General features: G+C 40.6%; 2 long non-coding RNA genes and 1 pseudogene across 4 annotated transcripts in view; 2 read left to right on the top strand and 1 right to left on the bottom strand.

The window, feature by feature from the left end:
* The window catches only part of LOC143706822 (uncharacterized), a 458,129-nt gene that overhangs the window by 162,612 nt on the left and 271,635 nt on the right, over positions 1-23,882 (bottom strand). The window lies entirely within an intron of this gene.
* On the top strand, positions 10,248-16,835 carry LOC143707253 (uncharacterized; annotated as a pseudogene). The gene is made up of 7 exons (XR_013193136.1): positions 10,248-10,309; positions 11,289-11,358; positions 12,580-12,786; positions 12,905-13,898; positions 13,973-14,035; positions 15,113-15,281; positions 16,249-16,835. The product of XR_013193136.1 is annotated as an uncharacterized LOC143707253 (transcript).
* LOC143707252 (uncharacterized) lies at positions 21,186-23,484 on the top strand. 2 transcript variants are annotated; one of them, XR_013193135.1, is made up of 6 exons: positions 21,186-21,260; positions 21,361-21,420; positions 21,873-21,941; positions 22,189-22,244; positions 22,483-22,555; positions 23,279-23,484. It is a non-coding gene; the product is annotated as an uncharacterized LOC143707252 (long non-coding RNA). The 2 variants fall into 2 exon arrangements; XR_013193134.1 differs by lacking the exon at positions 21,361-21,420 and having other exon boundaries at positions 21,202-21,260.

Raw genomic sequence — 23,882 nt, 5'->3', positions numbered from 1 at the left:
GCCTAGCAACCACCCAGAATACCCTAGCAACCACCTAGCAACATCATAGCAACCATCCAGAACACCCTAGCAACCGTCTAGCAACCACCCAGATCACCCTAGCAACCACCTAGAAACACCATAGCAACCACCTAGCAATCTCATAGTAAACACCCAGAACATCCTAGCAACGCCCTAGCGCGAGCGCGAAAAGAGTAGGTACTTCATAGCCAAATCTCGTTGAGTATGAATGCGATCCGGACATCATACGCCATGTTGACGTTATCATGTGACCTATGACGTTATCACAAGCGCAACAATTTAAAAGTTATGAGCAACAGGTGCACCGACATCTCACTGCATCAGTACAACCTAACTAGAACTGTTTTCATCAGCGTCTGAAATGGTTGGCATGTCTGAAATAGCTAGACGAATGTGTGGACAAAGGAGACGTCGGGCTGCTGCTCGGAGATCTCGCCTTTGGAGAAGACTTATGATTTTATACTCAAACAAAGCAAGTATTACTAGTTAAAAAATTAAGATTACCCCAGAATGAATTGCATTACTAGCCCACCCCAACACTTATGCACAATAATGACAAATGCTGACCAACTTAATTATTTAACATTTTCTTAATTAAAATGATATATTTTGGTAAAACAAGCAAACTGTTGTATTGTCATATGACATAGATGTATGAATACACACTAGACAAATGCAGCTGATGTGAATACATACAATTTCCTTCAAACAATGATTAATGCAAGAATTAATTAAATGAATATTTTATTGAAACATGAATAAATATTTAATATGAAACATGAATAAAAATAAATGAATGAATAAAAGATATCATATCACTATAAAGAAATACATATACAAGTCAATACCATATGAAACATTGCTTAATTCAAGCTTTTTGTTCTAACAAACTATGATGTATTTACAGGCGGTGAACCCCACATCATACTGCCATCTCAATAGAGCGGTTCCCATTCTGCGGCTTTATCTTGATGAAGCAGCTGACCCCCGTGCCCACCTTCGCCTGTCTCTGCCGTCCATCAGGTCCCTGATTGCTGCAGTCAGACTGGAATCGGACCATGGATGGGAACGGGAGATTGAGGTCCTTGTGTTCCTGCACTGGCTGGCCCATGCAGCATCCTACAGGGTGGTGTCGCAGGCCTTCGACATCCCAAAGACCTCTGTGTATAACATTGTGCACAGAGTGAGCAAGGCCATCATGGGAATTTTGAGGAGGGTGATCTGCTTTCCGACCGGAGATGACCTGGAGGCAGTGGGAGCAGGATTTGCACAGCTGTCTGGCTCACCAGCTTTCAGCAGAGCAGTTGGTGCAATAGACGGCTGTCATATCCGTATCAAACCTCCAGCAAATAACTCCCACTGCTACTTCAACAGAAAGCTGTTTCACTCCATCCAACTCCAGGCCATCACTGATCACCGGGGGAAATTCCTTGATGTGTTTGTGGGGTATCCTGGGTCTGTGCACGATGCCAGGGTGCTGAGGAACAGTCCAGTGTATGCTGGCGGCCTTTATCCACCTGCAGGCAAGTGCATCCTCGGGGATGGAGGCTATCCTTGCCTGAGTGCACCCATCTGCCTCATCACCCTGTACAGAGAGCCGGTGCAGAACCCTGTGCAGGAACGTTTCAACAGCAAGCACTCCCGTGCCCGCAACATCGTGGAGAGAGCTTTTGGGATGCTGAAGACACGCTGGCGCTGCATTTTCTTCAAGGCCTTGGAGGTGAGCCCTGCCTTCGTGCCTGAGATTGTTGCGTGCTGCGCTGTGCTTCACAATCTCGCTCTAGCCAATGGGGACATCGTTGAGCCAGAGGATGAGGAAGACCATGATGACGGCCCCCCTGATCCCCACAACCTTGAAGCAAGAGTGGGAGAACAAGTGCGGGGCAATCTGGCTGCTGCAGTGTCTGCTCCAAACATCCCTGTGCCGGCTCTCCATGAGCATGACTACCTTTAAAACATTAAGAAAGATAAAAATGTTTTAAAATTCATGTTGTCAGCATTCAGTTTCTTGACAAATGTAATTTTATAGGTTTACAATTACATGCAAATATTTGTTAGAGCTTTAAAACCTTTTGTAGTGTAGAGGGATAAACCAATGAACTGGTTAGAAGAAGATTGCTGGTCAATCAGCAAGGCTCTTTACTCCAGGTTTGTCCAGGGTCATTGTCCCTGTAAATAAATGGAGTTAATCACTTTCGATAAAAAATATGTCAAATGCATAAATGTGATTGATATTTGTAAAGCATTTTTTGAACCAGTCATGGGCATAAACGGTCAAAGCTGCTTAGTTTGTCAAGGAATTACTATAATGCAAAATGCATACATAAATTCTATGTTCTACGCGTTTTGTGTGTTTTTCCGCAGCATTCACACTGAAAACCAATGCTGCCGCTCAGTCTTTTTGCCACTTGTGGGCGTAACTGCAGTCACTCCGGCCAACGGTGACGTCACGTGCATTCCCTCTATACGCATGCGTTCTGTTTTTACTATCAAATAAATGCAGCCTTGGTGAGCATAAGAGACATTACCCAGACAGCAATATAGTGTCAGCCCAGATCTGGACCAATACTATATTGCTGTCTGAGTAAAAAACTTGATTATTCCAAACTTTTGACCCCCAGAGAGAGAGACAATACGCTCCCCACCCTACGCAGAATAGACAAAAAAGCTTTCGTCACTTCCGGCCCCGTCTTATTTTTAAGTACACGAGTCCGGGGGGGGCCAAGATGGCGTCGTGGTTGGTGGAAGTGTAAAGTTGAGCTCTGGCGGTTGCGGTAGAAATGTGATCGATCAATCATTTTTATTCTCCATTTATATTTTGTGGTCTTCTATTTGAACTTTTTTTGTGTGTTGGCATTCGTTAAATGGGCAGAAGGAGACTAATTCTTCCGAAAGCTATGGATGTCGAGGTTGGCGCCGAAGTTGAGCTAATCTCTGAAAGCAAACCGAGAAAACTGAGAGAAATCTGCTTGTCAAATGCGTGTGTATATTAAGGTGCGTTCACACCGCCGCCGACTTGAGCTTCCAAAGCGGCCGGAAGTCATTCATTTTCAATGGAAGCTGGCTTCTCTCAGCTGCAAGGAGCGTCAAATCCCTCGGCGTCGCGTTTTGGGCGTTTTGAGCGTCAATCAGAAAGTTGAGAGAAGCTCAACTTTATGGTAATGAGCTATGACGCGGTTCAGCGGCAAGCAGCGGCAAAACGCCAGAAACCAATAAGAATAAAGACGTCCTTCACTCTGGCTGATTCCGGAGAAACATACGATGTGAACTTTCGTTCCTACCAAAACATTAGTTCCGAGAAAATGGAGGAGAAGCTGATAATCGCTGTTGCTGGGTTTCCTAACATATATGATATGACGTTGTTTGTGTCAGGGATGTCTGAAGGAAGGACCCAAGAGCGATAGCAGATTAACAATGTCTTTAATATAACAAAGGAATGCGCCTCGTAGGGCTAGCAACAGAAAGTCTCTAATTTAAATGCTGCAAACAGTAGAGAAGAAACCCTGGGCAGGGCTGGCGGGTCCCGGGGTGACAACGAAGGAGAAAAGCAGAGCCTCTACGGCAGCGGTATGGAACTCAGGTAAGGAACCCGTCTCTTGTCTTCAGTAGCAGGGTAACTGGGCAGATAACAGCTTTAGCGAGCAAACAATCAAAGAAGCCTGCAGAACAGGACTCACCAAACAAGACAGGACAGGACAAGATAATCAGGTGAACAGTCAGACTCGTACGCAATCATAGATAATAATCTAGCAAAGGAGAGGTGGAAGAAGGAACAAGAAGTAGGAAGACTAATCAGAGGTAAAGAGGTAGCAGGTGAGAAAGGAATGAATGCAATAGCGATAATTGAAGAGAGGGCTGGCAGAGAATGAAGAGAGTAATAGTAAATGGGTGTGTCAGCACAGAGTGTGTGTGTGTGTGTGTGAGAGTGAATGAATGAATGAAAGATAATAGCGTGTGTGACCAGAAGAGGGAGACAGAGAAAGGAAGGAGAATACCAGGATCATGACAGTACCCCTTCCTCAACGAGCGCCACCAGGCGCTCCCGAGGATGGAGCCTGACGGGAGCGGTAGAAGTCATCAATGAGCGAGCGGTCCAGGACGTCCCGGGAGGGGATCCAGCTTCTCTCCTCAGGACCGTATCCCTCCCAATCGACCAGAAATTGATGACCGCGGCCTCGAGGACGGACATCCAATAACCTGCGAACTCTATAGACGGGAGAACCCTCAACGCGAATGGGATGGGATGCAGGACGGGTCGGGGCGCGTATGACAGGTTTTACGCAAGACACGTGAAAGACTGGATGAATACGACGGAGATTGGGAGGTAGTTTTAGCCTGATAGAGACAGGACTCACGACCTTAGAAACACGAAAAGGTCCAATGAATCTGGGGGCCAATTTGCGAGAAACGGACTGTAACGGGAGGTTAAGGGTGGAGAGCCACACCCTCTGACCACAAGTATACCTAGGACTCTTAACGCGGTGTTTATTAGCAGCTCGACGAGTGAGAGAACGAGAATGACATAACGCTGATCTCACCCTTCTCCATGTGCGTCTACAGCGTCGAATAAAAGCCTTGGCCGACGGGACACTAGAATCAGAGTCTTGGGATGGAAAAAGCGGCGGTTGATACCCAAGACAGCAATGAAAAGGAGACAGGCCGGTGGCGGAGGATGGAGCCGAATTGTGCGCGTACTCAGCCCAAGGAAGCTGTTCAGTCCAAGACGCGGGGTTGCGGAACGCAAGACTGCGCAGAATGCGCCCAATAATCTGATTAGCGCGTTCGGCCTGACCATTAGTTTGCGGGTGAAAACCAGAAGAGAGACTAGGGGACGCACCGATTAGTCGACAAAATTCTTTCCAGAATTGAGAAGTGAACTGGGGTCCCCTGTCAGAAACGATATCAGAGGGAAGACCGTGAATCTTGAAGACATGATCGACGACCGTCTGAGCAGTCTCTTTGGCGGAGGGGAGCTTAGGAAGAGGGATAAAATGAGCGGCTTTGGAGAACCTGTCAACGACCGTGAGAATAACAGTATTTCCCCCCGAGGAGGGAAGTCCTGTTATAAAATCGAGCGCGATATGAGACCACGGACGGGACGGAATAGGAAGCGGCCGGAGAAGTCCAGCGGGCGGTGAATTACTGGGTTTGGTCTGGGCGCAGACAGAGCAAGACGCAACGAACCGGCGGATATCACGTTCTCGGGTGGGCCACCAAAATCTTTGGCGGATAGCCGCAAGCGTTCCTCTTACTCCGGGATGAGCAAACAGCTTAGAGGAATGCCCCCATTGCAGAACGGCAGAGCGCGCAGCGACGGGAACAAACAACAAATTCCTAGGACACTGACGAGGAACGGTGACAAGGGAAAGAGCTCGTTTGACTAGTCGTTCGATTCCCCAGATGGAAGCTCCGAGGACGCATCCCTGAGGAAGGATCTCTTCCTTAACAGGGACCTCCCTGGGGGAAGCGAACTGGCGAGAAAGCGCGTCGGGCTTGAGATTCTTCGAACCGGGGCGATAAGAAATGGTAAAATTGAAACGGCCAAAAAATAACGCCCAACGAGCTTGACGGGCGTTAAGACGCTTAGCAGATCGGATGTATTCAAGATTTCTGTGATCGGTCCAGACAATGAACGGAATGGAGGAGCCCTCTAGCCAGTGACGCCACTCGCCCAAAGCTAAACGAATGGCCAACAGTTCGCGGTTACCCACGTCGTAATTGCGTTCAGACGGTGTAAGGCGGTGAGAAAAATAAGCGCACGGATGGACCTTGCCGTCAGTGGAAAAGCGTTGGGAGAGGATGGCCCCGACGCCCACCTCTGACGCGTCCACTTCGACGATGAATTGGTTGGAGGTATCGGGAGTAGTGAGAATGGGAGCGGAAGTAAACAAAGACTTGAGATGATCAAAGGCTGTCTGGGCAGCCCGAGACCACTCAAAACGAGACTTGACGGAGGTGAGTGCGGTTAGGGGCGCGGCTACCTGACTAAAATTGCGGATAAACCGTCTGTAAAAATTCGCAAACCCCAGAAAACGCTGAAGAGCGACGCGAGAGTCAGGCACCGGCCACCCGGTAACAGCCTGCACCTTAGTAGGGTCCATGCTGATCCCCTCCGCCGAAATGACAGAACCGAGAAACGTGACAGACTGGGCGTGAAACATGCACTTCTCTGCTTTTACAAACAAACGATTCTCTAGAAGTCGTTGGAGAACCCGTCGAACGTGCTGGACGTGCACCTGGAGAGAAGGGGAGAAAATCAAAATATCATCCAAGTAAACGAAAACAAATATATTGAGCATATCTCTCAAAACATCATTCACCAGGGCTTGAAACACGGCGGGAGCGTTGACCAACCCGAACGGTAAAACCCGATACTCGAAGTGCCCAAGTGGAGTGTTAAACGCGGTTTTCCACTCGTCTCCCTCCTTAATGCGCACCAAATGGTACGCATTGCGTAAATCCAGCTTTGTGAAAATCTTTGCGCCCTGCAGAATCTCGAAGGCGGATGACATAAGGGGAAGTGGATAGCGATTCTTCACCGTTATGTCATTCAGCCCACGATAGTCAATGCAAGGACGCAAAGAACCATCCTTCTTTTTCACAAAGAAGAATCCAGCACCGGCGGGAGAGGAGGACGAGACAATAGTACCGGCTTCTAAGGATTCAGAGAGATATTTCTCAAGGGCTTCGCGTTCTGGGGCTGATAAAGAATATAGCCTCCCACGAGGGGGCGTTGTGCCGGGGAGGAGGTCGATACCGCAGTCATAGGGTCTATGAGGAGGGAGAGAAGTGGCCCGGGAACGACTGAAGACCGCCCGCAAATCATGGTACTCCTCCGGCACCCCAGACAAATCACCTGGATCCTCCTGAAACACAGAAACAGAAGAAACGGGGGCAACAGCAGACACTAAACATTTAACATGACATGATAACTTCCATGAAAGAATAGAACCCCTGGACCAATCGATCTGAGGATTGTGTTCCACAAGCCAAGGATGGCCCAACACAACAGGTATATAAGGAGAATGAAAAATTAAAAACGAAATTGTCTCTCGGTGATTACCCGAGACAGTAAGACTCACCGGTATGGTAGCACGGTGAACCCTCTCGAGGACACTGCCATCGAGAGCGAAAACAGAAGTGGGCTGATTTAAATCAATTAAAGGAATACCCTGTTCAAGGGCCCAGGCTTCATCAATAAAATTTCCCTCGGCTCCCGAATCGATAAGGGCTTGACAGGAAACGGAGGAGCCCGGCCAGTGGAGAGCAGTAGAAAAAGTAGTGCGGGTCTTGAGTGGAGGGACAAGGGCAGTAGCGCTCGCCAGTAACCCTCTCTCTACTGGCGAGCGTTGGCTTTTAGTTGACATGTCGACACATAGTGACCAGCCGACCCGCAGTAAAGGCAGAGTCGATTAGAGATTCGGCGTTCGCGTTCAGCGGCGGTAATGCGAATCCCTCCCAGCTGCATAGGCTCCGCCCCAACACTAGCGGAGGAGGAAATGGTGGTAGCGGGGAGCGGAGAAAGGAGAGTGGACTCCATACTGCGGGATCGACGCCGGAGCTCGAAACGCTTGTCGATGCGAATGGCCAGGTCGATCAAAGCGTCAAGACGAGTAGGAACTTCTCGGGAGATTACCTCATCTTTAATGTCTGCATTGAGTCCCTCCAAAAAACGAGCGACCTGGGCGGGTTCGTTCCATCCGCAGGAAGTAGCGAGAGTGCGGAATTCAATAGCAAAGTCGGGAACCGAACGTCTACCTTGACGAAGAGATGAGAGAATACGAGAAGCCTCTGTTCCATGAGCGGAGCGGTCAAAAACTCGGGTCATCTCCTCTCTAAACAGCGAATACCGGTCTAAACAGTCAGACTCGGCGTTCCAGACCGCCGTGCCCCATTCGCGTGCCCTTCCGGTGAGCAAGGAGACAACATAGGCGATCCGGGCTCGATCCAGGGAGTAAGTGACTGGTTGAAGGGAAAACACCACCTCACATTGTGTCAAAAAGGAGCGACATTCTGAAGGCTCACCGGCATAACAGGGCAGATTGTTAACCCTGGGCTCATGAACGTCTTGAGGTCTGGGTGGAGGATCAAGCCGGAGACGGTGAATCTGCTCGGAGAGGTCGGTCATCCGAGCCGCTAACGACTCCACTGCGTGTCTGGTAGTGGACAGTTCCTCCTCGTGACGGCCCAGCATGGCTCCTTGAAGCTCGATCGCCGTCTGAATGGGGTTTTCCATCGCTGGGTCCATAATGGCTAGATTATTCTGTCAGGGATGTCTGAAGGAAGGACCCAAGAGCGATAGCAGATTAACAATGTCTTTAATATAACAAAGGAATGCGCCTCGTAGGGCTAGCAACAGAAAGTCTCTAATTTAAATGCTGCAAACAGTAGAGAAGAAACCCTGGGCAGGGCTGGCGGGTCCCGGGGTGACAACGAAGGAGAAAAGCAGAGCCTCTACGGCAGCGGTATGGAACTCAGGTAAGGAACCCGTCTCTTGTCTTCAGTAGCAGGGTAACTGGGCAGATAACAGCTTTAGCGAGCAAACAATCAAAGAAGCCTGCAGAACAGGACTCACCAAACAAGACAGGACAGGACAAGATAATCAGGTGAACAGTCAGACTCGTACGCAATCATAGATAATAATCTAGCAAAGGAGAGGTGGAAGAAGGAACAAGAAGTAGGAAGACTAATCAGAGGTAAAGAGGTAGCAGGTGAGAAAGGAATGAATGCAATAGCGATAATTGAAGAGAGGGCTGGCAGAGAATGAAGAGAGTAATAGTAAATGGGTGTGTCAGCACAGAGTGTGTGTGTGTGTGTGTGTGAGAGTGAATGAATGAATGAAAGATAATAGCGTGTGTGACCAGAAGAGGGAGACAGAGAAAGGAAGGAGAATACCAGGATCATGACAGTTTGCTTACAGGGACCAGTTACAAAAGAACGAGGCATGGGAATGCAATTCATTTGCTCACGGTGACAAAGATTTGACCAATTGCACTAATGCAAATAATAGCCTAATGCAAATAATAATAATAATAATAATAATAGCTAATTATTATTTTTTTCCCCGACCAAAAGTGACCAAAACAGTTATACAAATGCTGTCATTATAAAAGGTTTCTTCAATGTATTGCTTGTTTTTTTCTGTTTATTTCATTTCATGTTGTGACACTTCTCTTCTCCCTGCTACGTCAGAGCGTCCAAAGCGTCAACGAGCTTCCCCGTGCTTTTTGACAAGCGTCCTTGACAGAGCGGCCAGAGCTTCTTTGACGCTCAAGTCGGCGGCGGTGTGAACGTACAGTTAGACGCGTCGCGTACAGGTCTTAAAGAGACCGTAGCCCCAATAATAAACATGCAGCCGCTTGTCCTTAAAGGGATTGTTGACCCAAAAATAAAAATTCTGTCATTATTTATTCACTGTAATGTTGTTCCAAACCTGTATTCATTTATTTCTTGTGCTGAACACAAAAGAAGATATTTTGAAGAATGTGGGTAACCAGACAGTTGCTGGTACCCATTGACTTCCATAGGGAAAAATATACTATGGAAATCACTGGGGTACATCTACTGTTTAGTTACCCACATTCTTCCAAATAACTTCAACAGAAGAAAGAAACTTATTCAGGTTTAAAACTACTTGAGAGAGTAAATGATGACAATTACAATTTTTGGGAGAACTATCTATTTAATGTTAATAAAACAACAAAACACAGAGGAAATCACTCACTGCTCTTGACTGAGAAATTTAATAGTAGCTTTAATAAGAATCAATGTATAATTTATACAGTGAAGACTATATTTGGCTTTGACTTTGACTGAACATTTACTCTCACTTTGCGAAAAAAAATATCGGGATATATATATCGATATTCAGCCAAAATTGGGGGGGCTCGGTATATTTTCCTGCTTTTTTGTCCTTAGCCAATCACATGCCTGATGTTTATCTGTCACACATGTAATAATGAGAGCAGTACAATTCTGAGTTTTGTGCAGCATGTGAAATTGCATAGAAATGTGCCTAAATCAGGATTTAGATGTGGTGTACCTGATTGCCCACATATTTTCACTAAGTTTTCTTCATTGAAGTCGCACATATACAGAAATCACAGTGAACATCACCGGTCTGCTAAAGAGCATCAGGCACAGATGTGTGATGATAAAACATTTAAATGCCATGTAGACTTTTGTGATGTTCAATGTGGGACACTAACAGCTTTTGTCTCATTTAAAGAGCCATATTCAGTCAGGTCTGGAGATCCAGTGCCCATTTGGTTGCAGCAGGACATTTAAGGTGAGATCTACATTTGCATCACATGTATCACAGACACATAAAATGTGCTCTATAAACCATCTGGTAGAGCCGTCTATGACCATGGAAACTCCAGTTTCAGATGTCGTGTCTGAGAGCGAGAGATCAGAGGTTGTAGAGCAAAATTTTCCTGAAGTTGTGGATGAATCTCTTTTTCTAAGAAGTTTAACCCTCTTTTATCTGAAACTGCAAGCTAAATTGCTATTACCTGAGTCTACCATTCAAGGCATTGTTGAAGAATTTCAAAACATCCATGACATTGGGCAGTCATATTTTCTTAGCAAATTGAGAGAAAAGCTTGCTTTGCTTGAATTACCAGAGGAAAGGATTGTTGATGTGATTGATCAGTTGTCTAGGGAGGATTTGCTGACAGCTTGTAATAGTGGAGTTCTAAGTACAGCACAGAGGAGAAAGACTACTTTCAAGCAAGATTTCCACTATGTTGAGCCAGTCCCTGTTTTGTTAGGAGTCAGTGAAAGAAATGGGAAAGAGTGCTTTGCTCAATATGTCCCAGTTAAGCAGACCATCAGTGCTCTGTTTCAGTGCCAGTCTGTCAGGGATCAATATGAACAGATGCACTCACAAACAGCTGAAACTGATCTGTTTCGGGATGTAAAGGATGGTACAAATTTTTCTGAAAATTCTCTCTTTCAAACTGATCCATCATCTCTGGGTTTGATCATTTACCAGGATTCATTTGAGGTGGTAAATCCTTTAGGCTCAGCTAAAAAGAAACAAAAATTACTGGCAGTTTATCTTACCTTGTCTGATATTTTACCTCACAACAGGTCAAACATAGACCACATGCAACTTGTTATTTTGTGTAATGAGCAAGATTTTAAGCACATTGGACCAGCTCATGTTTTTAGATCACTAATTGAAGATCTCAAAGATCTTGAGGAGAATGGTGTTGTTGTGAATGATGGCAAAACTTTGAGAGCTTCTTTGTGTTCTATCGTAGGTGACAACCTGGGATCCCACATGATTGGTGGTTTTGTCGAGAACTTCAGCCGAAGCATACATTTCTGCAGGTATTGCACCATTGAGAGAGACTCATTCCATGCCACACCTTTAGAACCTGCTATCAAGCGAACTGTTGAGTCTTATCGGAGAAACATTCAGGAACTTGCTACCATTGGCGATAATGTAGTTGATGGAGTCAAATTTAACTCTCCTTTTAATCAGCTGAATTATTTTCATGTTTGTCAGCCTGGCTTGCCCCCCTGCCTTGGACATGACCTCTTTGAGGGTGTTGTGGCATCTGATCTTAAGTTGTACATTGATTACTTGGTAAATCAAGAGAAATGCTTTACTTTCACAGAGCTTAATCGCTATATTAAACAGTTTAAGTACACAGGAAATGATGCTGCCAATAAACCAGCTGAGGTTAACTCAGGGAGTGAGAAGCTTTGTGGTCACGCTGTTCAGAACTGGTGTCTTCTTAGACTTTTACCAGTTATTGTTGGACACCGAATTAAGGATCCAGAATCAGAAGTGTGGCAGCTCATTCTACTCCTGAGACAAGTTGTAGACCTAATTTGTGCATCAGCAATACTGGCAGATCAGGTTGCTTATCTGAAAGTGCTCATTGATGAGTACATTAATTTTAGGTGTGTTACTTTCCCTTCTAAGCCTCTTAAGCCTAAACATCACTACTTGTGCCACTACTTTGGACCACTCATTCGCTTATGGACTATGTGGTTTGAGAGCAAACATACCTATTTCAAACAATGTGCTAGAAAATTGCACAACTTCAAAAATGTATGCGCAACACTTGCAGAAAGGCACCAGCTTCTCCAAGCCTATTTAAGTGCTGGAAACGTCTTTCAGCTTTCTGTGCAAGTTGAAAAAGGCTCTGAATTTTATTCTTGTGATTTTAACGAAGCGATCAGGGAATCAGTTGATCATTTTGATTTTCAGCCAGCCAATACATTAGTAGCTACTGAAATCACTTTGACAACGAACAAAGTACAGGAAAGGCATGGTTGTTCTTTTGGCCAGTAATGATGATAGTTTGGAGGTTTTCAGAACTAAACTAATTCTTGTTCACCAGAATTCAGTGGTTTACTTTGTGTCTGAGAAACGACGTGCTGTGCAGTTGGTGGATTTGGGTGTATACTGCATAACAGATGAGGAACCAAGAAATGTCTGTGTACTTCAAGAGGAGCTATTAGATTATTACCCTCTCCAGGAGTATAACACATGTGGCTTGTCTGTGATTGTGTTACACCACTCTTTTCCATCTTTTTAAGGTATGTCTAATTTAGAGGAAATAAAACATGCCATCTCATCTTCGTTACCTGGTCTGTCTGATGAAACGCTTCAAAAGTTTATCCATGGGCTTTCTGCTATCGGTGTTGAGACAAAAGATGACCTCCAGTATGTCAAAGAAGAAGACCTCATGGAATTCCTCAGGCCTATACAATGCCGCAAACTACTGAATGCATGGAAAAACGAAGGTATTTTTTATTTAATTTTATTTAAAATTACTACTAATTGTTACTAATGTCCATTTGACAAATATTGTAAAATGTTTCATGTTCAAATTTCATTTTTTTAATTGGTTATTTGTGTTAGAAAAATCCAGCTTCTCGACTCCCCAACGCTCATCGAGTCAAGTTCTTTCTGATATATCAAGCCCAGGATCAGAGAGTTCAAGTTCTACACCATCTTGTTCTACTGCTTGCTTTTCAGCATCTTGCGCCTGGGCTGAAACATTTAAGGTGCCTTGGGAAGTCATGCCTTCTGGAATTAAACTTGCCATTACAAATAAAAAAAGACCATCACCAGCTGATCGAAGGAAGCTAGTAAGAATGTTAGTGGATAACATGCAAAAACATGAAGTAAACGCAACAAAGGCACAGTGTCAGATTGTAGTGCAGAATATTGTTAAGCAGTACCCGGACAGCTTTGCTGATGTTCTGTCTGATGGAACAAAAATAGGTAGTGGGTATGCCTCTTTGCTCTTGCAAGTCAAAAACCCTTGTTGAACATGTAAACAGAAACACATTAGCTCGTCGGAGAAAAGAACGACTACGATCATCGTGTAGAACCATAAGCCAGAGCTCAAGAAGGCTGGCTGATCAATATGGTTGTGTCAGTTGGCAGCCAGAGGAGTTTCCTGCTGGAGAAAATGATGACACTCTAGAAGAGAAGCGCAAGCAAATGGTATTGCTTCATTCTACTCAAGGAATGTCTGGAGGCGATAGAGGAGAACTTCACAAGTTGATGGAGGTCACATATTACTGTCAGCGCCGTGATATAAACGCCACTCCACCTCTGCCACTGTCTGAACTAAAGAACTCATGGCCTTACCTGTTTTGTCTGAAGGAGATCTTTTTACATTTCCAATTGCTTACTGACATCTCACTGCTACAAAAAATCATGGAGTGCATTGAAGGGAAAGGAAAGAGGATTCTAAGATTTTTTCAAGAAAAGCCAACAAACAATGAGGTGTCTGCTGTTCTGTCAAAGTATCAAGAGGGAAATTCTCTGGTCCTGTGCATCTTGCGACTCTTAATGGCCTATTTTAAAGAGAGAACAGAATCCCTTCTAATTGAAGCTGATTTAAGTATAACATTTAGATTTTTAATGTCTTAAAGTTTAATTGTAATGTAAAATCAATTTTTGTTTTTTCTTAGGCAGCAGCAACTGCAGCCGACATGGAAAGAGAGGGTTTACCGGATTCACCCGCACTGATCATCCAAGGTTTTTTTGCTTTACTTTGTGTCTGTCTCCATCATACACTATTCTGTACTTTCTAGCTGTTGTACATGGATACCTCTTTGTCCTGTTCTGTTTTTTTTCGTATCACTTTAATGGCCATTAAAAAAAAAAAAAATTTTCCACCTCTGTTCCTATATTCTATTTCACAATTCTATTCTCACTCCTATAATCCTTCAATAGTTAGCTCTCTCTGCGCCCTGTTTTTTTTGTTGTTGTCTCTGAACCATTCTCTCTCCTTAACAAAAATCTTTATTAGTAACATTAATCTTCATTATTAATCCATAGTTTATAGTGTCTTTATTATCTAAAATTAAAAAAATTAGGCCATGATTTACTCACCCACAAGCCATCCTAGGTGTATATGAACTACTTCTTTCAGACAAATACAGTCAGTTATTTAAAGAATGTCCTGGCTCTTCCAAGATTTATGCCAAAAGAAAGTAATTCATGACATGATGTATGAAGTAGGAGTAGTGAAAGCTTTAACGCCTCTCGTGGTTCAAACAAATAGGACTGTGTAACAAACTCAAGGTCTTGTCTTCTATCAAAATCCTGAAATTTATCTTTAAAAAATCTTGTTTTAGACTTCTAATTCCTGTCTGGTTTTTTTTTTGCTCTTTATCCTCTGATCTGACGCAACAAAGAACACGGAAGAGCAGAGTTCACCCTTTCGCCATAAATATGTTGAAAGCTAGATATTTTAATTTATATGGTTTTAAATATGGATATTTTTCTAACACAAATGCATCGCTTCACTTCAGAAGGCCTGAGCCATGTGGAGTACTTTTATGATCGGTGGATGTACTTTTTTGGGCTTCAAAATCTTGCCCGTCATTCACTACCTTTATAAAGCTTGGAAGAGCCAGGACATATTTTAATATAACTGAATGTATTTGTCTGAAAGAATAAAGTAATTTACTCCTAGGATAGCGTGAGTAAATCATGGTAATTTTCATTTCATTCTTTTCAGACTATCCCTTTAACATGAGCTACCATGAACCATACTTTTACAAGACTTATTAATCTATGTCCTGCTGTATTTCTTTTGTTTTTTTATAGGTGAATCCATGACCCCAAGCAAGTGGATGTTGTCAGTCGAAAGGGAAGTTGTCCTGGGCCCATATTCAGAGGCATTTGTTGAGGGCCTGGCAGCATTGTTTGCAACCTATTACAACTTAAATCTTGCTTATCAGGATGATGCTGCATGCACGCTGGAATTTATTCAGAGGTATTTCAGAGCATAAAATCTTACTCAAATTTTCTTGACTTTTTTTAGGTTTTCAATTTAGCAAACATTCACTCTTTTTTCGTTGTAGACTAGTTAAGATTAATCAATTAGCGTTCTGGATTCAGTTAGCAAGAGTAGAATGCCAAGAGATTATAGCAGTTAAGTATAGCAAAAAACATTACAAATATACAACTGCAGCAAATAATCTATTACAAATATGCAAATAATTAAAATACTACAAACAATGCAAAACCATATAAATAATAAAAAATAAAAGAGATTATAACTAAAATAACAGGAAAAATAAATCCATGAAAGATAATTAAAAAGTATTAATAATAATAATAGAATAATAATTTGACTGTCCCAACTTTTTTGGAGCGTGTTGCAGCCATCAAAATCTAAACTTGCTTATTTATTAAATACAATTAAGTTGGTCAGTGAAAATATTGGAAATATTTTCTTTGTACTTTTTTCCAGTTAAATAAAGTTGAAAAAGAATTGAAATCACAGATTCTTGATTTTATTGCATTTTACAAAATGTGGTTGCACTCCAATACAGTACAACTCTACCTTATCTTAAATATCTTGAGATCATTTAACAGCTCCATAATCATGGCAGGCTCCCTCTGCATTGTCATGCAGTAGATTGCAGTGCACAATGATTTACATGTTCTATAGCCAAATTTTTAGAAAAGCACTTTTTAAAATGCTAAACACGATGAATCCCAGCATAGAGCTCAATCTATAAATTCTGCACATAATCCGTAAAATGATATAATCTGTACAGTTTGTTTATTGTAAACATGGAAGGCTAAATATTTTTATATTTAAATTTCTGATTAAATTAAATATGACCTTTCATTAAATGTAATTTATGAGTTGTCTGACAAATTATGTATTTTGTCTAAGTGTATACTGTTTTTTTTTTTTTGGATAATTGGATGTTGCGGGTTTTTTTCCACAGAGGACTTGTGGGGATTAACCCGGAAACTGGATCAAAAGTTGCTGCTGGAAAGCGAGACAAGAAAATGCATGGAATGAACACTCATGTATGCACACTGTTACGAAAGCTAATGGACTTTGAATGGCTTGCCATTTAAACATAAGTATTCCAAAGGAATTGATACAAGAGACTCTGACCTGAAGTTCATGATTGAGGTTCAAGTATTCTTGCCATTTTTATGGATTTGGCAAATTAAAGGTAGGCACAATTCAGACCATTTATTTTGTTTATGACTGAAGTTCAGTCACACTTTAGGGATGTGTGCCCTTTATAATTGATATTTAAAAGATTAGTTCACCTCAAAATGAAAATTTCCTGATAATTTACTCACCCCAATGCCATCCAAGATGTTCATGTTTTTCTTTCTTCAGTGGAAAAGAAGTTACGTTTTTTGAGGCAAACATTTCAGGATTTTTCTCCACACAATGGATTTCAACCGCAAACCTAACCCTAACATGTTGAAGCCCAAATCAATGCAGTTTCAAATGGCTCTGAAGTGCTTCAAAGGGCTCTGCACGATCCCAGCTGAGGATTAGGGTCTTATACAGCAAAACGATCGGTTATTTTCAACAACAACAAAAAAAACTTTATAACCGTTATACTTTTTAACCACAATTGTTCATCTTGTGCTGGTCTGCGACACATCATCGGGTCACGTTATCACTTTAAGTTATTTGTCTGTGTACTCCGGTTCAAAAAGGTAGGGAAGGGTGAAAAATATTTGATTATTTTCTTTTTAAATGTTCGTGACCTTTCCAACTTGATAAAGTAACACGCTGTAGCGCATCTCGGAGATGGTACAAGACAGGCATTTTTGGTTAAAAAGTGTATATATATATATATATATTTAGAAAATGACAGATCTTTTCGCTGTATAAGACCCTATTTCTCAGCTGGGATCGTGCAGAGCCCTTTGAAGCACTTCAGAGCCCTTCGAAACTGCATTGATTTGGGCTTCAACATGTTAGGGCTGGTTTGCGGTTGAAAATCATTGTGTGGATAAAGATCCTGAAATGTTTTCTTCAAAAAACGTAATTTCTTTTCCCCTGAAGAAAGAAAAACATGAACATCTTGGATGGCATTGGGGTGAGTAAATTATCAGGAAATTTTCATTTTGAGATTAACTAATCCTTTAAATGCTTCTGTTCTCAGTGGTTCTTTCCAAGGCTAAAGCCTTTCATTTAATGTGCAATCTCCATTTGTGTTTTTCCAAATATATTTTGGAATCTGGTGCTTATGTTAAACAGCCATTATTGCACAATAAATTTGTTATTATATTTACGAAAACCTGTTATTGTGAGTTTTATTTGACAAAAAGGCTGAAACTTAAAGCAAACGTATGTTTACACTAACAACAGTTGAGATTTTTCACTGCTGTGATAGTGAATTGAATTCCACAGTAAATGCTCTACTGTAAAATGTATAGCAGTACATGTAAGTTCATAGTTGCTCTTGTAATTTCTCTTGCATTCATAAACATTATTTCGACTAATTTTAGAGTTACAGCTGTAAAGACAATTTTACAGGAAATACATATATATACAGCAGTGTGCTGTGTTTTTACGGTACAATCGTAGTTAATGATTTACAGTAATTGTGTATATTTTTACAGTCTTACTGGCAATTTTGGTTGCCAGTAAGACTGTAAATTTTACAGTACAGTTGTAGTTAATGATTAACAGGATTATTGTTAATTTTACAGTAAATTTCTTACAGTGTACGTCATCAGAATCTGAGTCGGTTCGAGCTCTTTTAGAAAGCATTTTGGTATGTTTTATTTATTTAAAATCGTGTAAAACAAGCACATATGTACTACTACCATACATAAACAATATTGTGAATTAATGTGTACAATTAACAAAATGTAACAGAAATAGAATAACAATTTAACAACAATACTAAACCACATACACATGTCTGTATCACTAATAAAGATCACATAAAATAATAACAAACAAATGAAATTTAAAAATAATAACCAAATGAATTTAAAAATAATAACAACCAAATGAATTTAAAAATAATAACCCTCAAATGAGTTTTAAAAAGAAATTAAAAAGTAACATTCAAAAGGAAATAAAATGACGAAAAAAAAGGTATGCATCCTTATCTTCTCATAAAAGCATCATGTAATTCCCTCAACATTCTCTGAACAACATTTAATCGTTCAGAAATTAGAGACATGGCCACCGTCACCAATTGTTGATCAGACCTTACCTGATCGACTTCTTGTTGTACGCTTAAGAGCTCCTTACGCAATTGTCTGTTTTCATCTAATGCTTGTTCGTGACAGTTTCCGAAAAACTCCACGACGCTTCTCAAGTCTGCAGTGTGTTGGTTTTGGCGATCAGCAATCGTACGTAGAAGTCCGACTATTGGCGATTGTGAATCAAACAGCAGTCATTCGGTTTGCTGATACGATAAGGGCTCTGACACAACATCTAAAATTCGTAGGAAATTCCGGTTGGCGCTGAGAAATGTTTCATAACGCAACCTCTGTAAATCGCGCTCGCTGAATAACGGTCTAAAGGCACCCGCAGATTCTCCGGAGTCACTGTTGTCGGATGAAATCTTTTCAGGCTCAATTCCAATACTGCTGCTTCGGATTCGAGGAATACATTCAATTCTCTTTCATCATGATATTGTACTAGAAGAAAGCATAATAATTATTATATGTATTATTTATTACATATGATGAGACACAAAATGTATAGTAGCCTACCCTATCTTACCACTATCTTCCGATGAGCTTTCGTATGAGTCGTGAGACACGGGTAAATCCGTGTCTCGTTTCTTGTATGGTCCTCCGACTTCGGGGTCTTGGTAATTCGTCGTCGATGTACATTCATCAATGGAGTTTTGTTCTGGAGAAATAATATTTATTATAGTAGGACTCTGTGTTCTATTCCCCTCGATCCAGGTGTGGAGATGTGTGTGTGCGTGGGAACGCTGTGTTCGATCTCCCACGCTCCAGGGGCCTCATGTATCAACACTGCGTACGCACAAAAACACGGCGTACGTCAGCTTTCACGTTCACGGCCAGATGTACTAACAGTGAAATTAACGTAAGAATGTGCGTTCCTCCAAGTAAACTTCATGTCTGGCGTACGTATATTTGTCGTGATTTTTGTCCGTTGGCGACTCATAGAGGCAATAAAGTGAAGTGGCAATCATTACACTACGAATTGTTCTATCGCACCACCAGCTGTCAGATATTGCTTATAATTTGTAATTGATAAATTATTTGACATATTATTGTCACACGAGTTTTATTAAAATATTATATTATGCAATTAAGTAAGAACATAGGCTATATAAAGCATGTCCAAATTGATACAACCCGTCTAGCAATGGCAGCGTTGGCTTAACTAAAAAAAATAAACTTCATTGATTCGGCCAGTAAAGATAAAAAAGAAAGTAATATTTTTATTCAGCAAGGACACATTGAAGTGACAAGTAAAAGTGACAGTAAATGCATTTATAATGTTACAAAAGATTATAAGATTTCGACATCTGTTTGATTTAAGTTTCTATTAATTAAAGAATCCTGAAAATACTAGCCTATATCATGGTTTCCACGAAAATATGAAGCAGAAGCACAGCTGTTTTCAACACTGATAATAATCATAAATGTTTCTTGATCATCAAATCATTATATTACAATGATTTCTGAAGGATCATGTGACACTGAAGACTGGAGTAATGATGCTGAAAATTCAGCTTTGATCACAGGAATAAATTACACTTTACTATATATTCACATAGAAGACATTTTCAGTGAAATTTCGTTTCTTGCTTGCTTTAGCCATGTTCTTGCAGGTTTATTTCGCCACATTGGACTAATTACCATATTTAAATGATTTAATTGAGGGAGGAGACTGGGTGGGGCGTTGTGCTCGTGCATGTGCGCTCAATTTTACGTTAATTGGGATGTACAAAGAGAATAAGCGTGGGATCCTTCGTACGCAGAGATTCATACATCTGTTTTTTTTTTGTGCGTACGCACATTTACAGCTTTGTCCATACGCAATGTTTTAGTATGAATTCAACGCAAGTCTTTGTACATGAGGCCCCAGGTGCGGAGGTGTACCACACGACGTAACAGTTACGTAATGTATTCGTACTTTTTGGTCACGTCATGACTTTACCAATTGACAACGTAACTACAACGTCGCATGCTCGTAATTTCATTACCATCATATTACCAACCCACAACGTCGTCAGTACGTCCTCCTAAGGTTATAAGATAACCAACAACGTCGCAGATACGTACTCTAATCGTAATTACTTGGTAATTTTATGACTTACTGGCAACGGAACTAGAACGTCATGCCCGTAATTTCATTACCATCATATGACCAAACCACAACATCGTCAGTACGTCCTCCTAAGGTTATAAAATAACCAACAATGTCGCAAATACGTACTCTAATCGTAATTACTTGGTAATTGTATGACTTACTGGCAACGGAACTGCAACGTCACGGGACCGTAATTTCATTACCATATTTAATTTATATAAAGATAGCTAATTCATTCTCTTTTAATGTAATATATATATATATATATATATATATATATATATATATATATATATATATAATACAGATGTCTTGAAATTGCTTTACAATAAAAATAAAAGCAAAATGGTGTAAAAAAATAAAGCATAATTGTAAAGTGAATGGGTCATAGAACTGCACAATGAGTTTTAAATTCATTATTTAAAATTAATGATATTATAAATGGTTAAATGTTATAATTCTAGATGTTTATTTAAATGCTGCGTGCCTTTTGACGTGTTCTATGGTTTCAATGGGCGTACGTGTCGCATCAAAGTCCTTGTCGCATTCAAAGCTATCTGATTCAAAGACAGGAGCGCGCGAAAGCAGATGGAAACCATGGAAACGAGGAAACCTCATCAACTGACAAACAGCGAAACTAGCGTCTCTCACTGTTGTTTTCACTGCTTTCAGGTAAGTTTAGTTACCAAAATCACACAAATAATACATACAAACGTGCCTGACATCTTTCTTACGTGTAATTGTACACTTCTGTTGAATATTTACTTTATAGAAATGGTTTTGTGTCTTCGAAAAAGTCCGTTAGCATCTCAACCGTTTTCAGAAGAGCTAAGTTAAGTTTACATTACAATTGAGCTCTTGTTTTACATAAGTTTGGGTTTTTAACAACATTTTTGTGTTGATAACAGTTTTTGATAGTTTTGTTTTGCTGGTAACAGTTAATTTGTCAATGGGTGATTGGAAGTACGCTGATTTATTTAACCTGAAATAATTCACTGTAAGTTAACGTACTGTTAATGACATCACTTACAAAGATTGATAATAAGTGATTTCAGGAGGGACAGAAAAAACCCTCCACAACAAAGGGGGAATTATTGTTTAATCATGATAATAATTTCATATGCATTTATTGCACAATATATCAACGTTACCTTATATATTTTTTATATATATTCTTTATCTTTTCTGCATTTCATCTCTGCTCTAGCTTGCTTCCTTGTAATAAACCCTTTGTTCTATTGTAAATTCTATGTAACATTGTTGGCATTGCATGTTATTTTCTAGAAGATCATCATGCTGATGGCCTGCTGCACCCCCTGTCCAAGACAACCTCCACGGCTATGAACTCGACTAGTAAGCAAAACCTCAAACATAGTGTTCAATAGTTGTGGGTCTGTAGGATTTATAATTTTGAATGAAGTCTCACTTTAAATTCATTAATCCCATTTTTTTTCACTGACATTGTCCTTGAGAAGCCTGTAGGCTAAATAATAGGCAGCAAATATAATGTTATAATGGTCATAGTTAAATAATTCATTTAACTATTATGATAACAGGATATCATGGTCATTGGTATATATATATTTTTTTTTTTCTCTAGGTGTGTTTTTTATTATGTTGGCCAATGAGACAGACACCATACTGTCCAACTCAAAGGTATTTTATATGTATTTTTTCATTGATAAATACTGAAATTCTTTTTACTTTCAAATGCTGAATTCAGGGGGTCGACAACTTTAGGCACGCAAGTTATTTTTCACAGATATCTGTCCAGTTTACTCATGGCTCATACTCTTAGCCTTTTAAAATGTTTGAATGTATATCCGCAATACAATATCAGGGGGTAAAGATATCATTAGAGTTTTTAAAGTTATGGCTATGCTCTTGTTACCAGATGAGATATCATTTGACCCTGTGATTCTTCAGGACAAGATCTTGATGCCATCCACACTCAGTACATGACGAAGGTGAGTTTCACAATAGCTGCCACTATCACAAATCAAGAGACAGAACACAACAGGCCTTCATCCATATGAACTCACACATATGTAGGCATGGGTACCGAAACCCAGTATTAAACATTAAACGGGCCCTGGGGCCAAATTAAGGAAGACCGCAGTATCGATAAGCTCAGATGTTATCGGTTCTGCTGACGGTACTGAAGAAATTACACACACTATTTATTATAGACATTGTCTTGCACATTCTGTGAGGATTAGGAGGGGTGTTTTAAACAGTCTTCATACAACATGTGTTTTTCAGTCTGGTTGTTTGTAATTTTGTAAGAGTAGGGAGAGGCTGTACCTCAGGGAAGACTTTTTACATTCGATAATTCAATTTCCGTACCTGATAAGTTAGATTTTCCTAAAAAAAACATCATGCACTGCTTATTTCAAATGTATTTTTCTTCAATTGAATTTATCCATGCTTGTAATTTGTTTATAATTTTCAATGCAGATTCACTCCTCTAAATAAATAATCTCTTGAAATTTGTTTTTATATCGCAATATATATAGCAGCAGATAAACAAAATATTTTATTTAAGGTTTTCAATATTGTGCAGCCTTAATATTGAGCATTTAACCTAACCCTAATTTTAAATTGAACCTGGAATGATAATTTGTGATACCAGATGAGATGTATGTATGTATGTATGATAGATTTTGAACTGTACTATGTTTGTATTACAGGTTTTCTGGGATCCACAGCGGAAGGCATCAAGGCGTGAGATGTTGGCCTGGACAGATGTATCTGTACACCACACAGACCTCTGCTTTTGCACGGATGGCTGATTACTACCATGTTCTGTATAGGTTTTATTATAGCAAAACTGAGCACCTGTGACAGTGGAATCTGTAGGTGTAAAGTAGTCAGACATCAGTACAATTAAAATCACAGAAAGTTTTTTTTTTTTTTATAGAAGTTTCAAACTTTTTTTTCTTACACAAAAAACACTGCAGTTACAGCTTTTCAAATTCTTCATTGGAGATGCACAAATACTTTTATTTTTTTCAAATCACAAAGTAAGAAATGTATGCTGACATTTAAAGCGCGGCCACACAGGGGGTTATAGCATATGTGACTGAATAAAAAGTAAAGTGTGACCACATGAGAATAGCCAAACAGTATAGATGATTCACAAAATTATACACAAAGAAATGTGCATAATTGGCCAAAATGTTACTGTAGTGTTTATCAACAAAAATATGACCCCATGAGTTTGGTAATTTGTAGAATAGGATTTGTGCACCTGCAATGAAGAATTTAAAAAGGTGCAACTCATGTGTTGTGTTT

This window comes from Siphateles boraxobius, unplaced genomic scaffold (genome assembly GCF_051911475.1).
Source record: "Siphateles boraxobius isolate OS27281-9 unplaced genomic scaffold, OSU_SipBor_1 41, whole genome shotgun sequence".
Classification (NCBI taxonomy): domain Eukaryota; kingdom Metazoa; phylum Chordata; class Actinopteri; order Cypriniformes; family Leuciscidae; genus Siphateles; species Siphateles boraxobius.
The sequence above is the reverse complement of the archived record's forward strand: the minus strand, read 5'-3'. Positions and strand labels throughout refer to the sequence as shown.